Raw genomic sequence first — 1,787 nt, 5'->3', positions numbered from 1 at the left:
CCTGCGGGAGCCTCCGCGGGGCTCAGCCCGGTGTGCTGACAAGCGGGCGCGCTGCAGTGGAAGTTGGGGAGCCTCTCGCCTTCCGCCGGTGCCCCGGCTCCGCGAAGGAGCGCTTCTTCCTGCGGGCCCGGGGCCGAACGCGAGGACCCAGGGCTCCCGGCTCCAGCCGCCGGCCCCCGCGCCCGGGCCGCAGCCCCTGCCCGCTCCCCGAAAGCGCCGCAGGAAGCCCCCCGGGAGGAGTGGCTGCGGCCAGGGCCTCCACGGCTTCCTGGTGTCCCTGGGCTGCGACCATCGGGAGGGCGGACGGACGGGTTTCCTCCCAGCAGCATGGTGCCTCCTCGTGGCCCGGCGCCTCCTGGGCTTTCCTCCGGTCCCTCCTTTCATTATTCGGGGCACTAAGCGCTGCCCTCTCAAGTGGCCTGCCAAGAAGTGTTGAAGCTCAGCGTGTTCTGACCTCCTCTTAGGGGTCTGCCGTGCCCCACTTTCCTCGCCTTTGTGTTTCCTAAACTCGCGGATTATGTAGCCTCTAGTGAATGTCGCGAAAGTCTCCCTAAAAACGTACATTTTCGAATATACTCACTTTCTATCCATGTTTAGGGAGTTCAGTTCCCCCCCACCCCCAGCCCATTCATGAATGAGTTCTCTGTAATGTTCCCAGCCACCCTGGGAGGTAGGTATTATTTTCCCTGTCTGAAAAATAAGAACACCGAGACTCAGCGAAGTTTCTCAAATATAATAGTCTATAAACTGTGTGGTCAGACTTGCACTCCTGTTCCTCATTCTGAGCCCCCCTGCTTTCCTCCACACCATGTTGCACTACAGTAAGCAAAAAAGTACTGCTGTTTATTATAACAGTAATTTCACTTCACAGTGGTGTGTTCAGGTATATTTAAAATTGGAACTGTAAGCCGGGCTCGGTGGCTCAGCCTGTAATCCCACGCCTTTGGGAGGCTGAGGTGAGTGGATTGCCTGAGCCCGCGGGTTCAAGACCCGCCTGGGCAACTTGGCAAGACCTCATCTCTACAATAAATCAAAATGAGCCGGGTGTGGTAGCGCGCACCTGTAGTTCCAGCTACTTGGAAGGCTGAGGCGGAAGGATCACTGGAGCCCAGCAGGTCGAGGCTGCGGTGGCCGGGAGCAGCCACTGCACTCCAGTCTGGGTGACAGAGTGAGACTCCAACTCAAAAAAATAAATAAATAAAATAAAATAAAATTAGAACTGTAATGATGCTTTAGGAAACATAAGAAGATGAGGATATCATCTGTTTGCATGTGGATTGATTTATGAGTTTCTTTGATTCTTGCCATCCAGTTACTTCAGCATAACCTGATTCAAGTTGCTGAATTATAAACAGGTTAATTGCACATGAAGAGCCTCTGGTTACACGATAACATCACTGATCATAATAAGAGCTAATACTTACTGAGCTCTTGCTGGGTCCCCAACTCTGCATTAAGGGCTTTACTGGTAGGACAACAACTCCTTGAGTTAGGTACCATCATTAGCCACATTTTACAGATGAGGAAACTGAAGAACAGAAGGGTTAAGTAACCCACTAAGGTCATACAGCTATTAAGTGGCTGAGCTAGGACTCGAACCCAGACAGTATGATTCTAGAAACTACTTAGTAGCCTTCTGATGTGGGAATTCTAATTAAATCACAGATCTGTATAGTAGCTTAATTGGTTTCTGAGGATGGCACATGTGTTATGCTTCACATTAAAAACCTTTTTTTTTTTGAGTTGGAGTCTCAGTCTGTCGCCCAGACTGGAGTGCAGTAGCCGCT

Source organism: Carlito syrichta, unplaced genomic scaffold (assembly GCF_000164805.1).
Source record: "Carlito syrichta isolate Samal-C Ts95f unplaced genomic scaffold, Tarsius_syrichta-2.0.1 Scaffold78498, whole genome shotgun sequence".
In the NCBI taxonomy this organism is placed as follows: Eukaryota; Metazoa; Chordata; class Mammalia; order Primates; family Tarsiidae; genus Carlito; species Carlito syrichta.
This window is presented reverse-complemented; position numbering follows the sequence as displayed.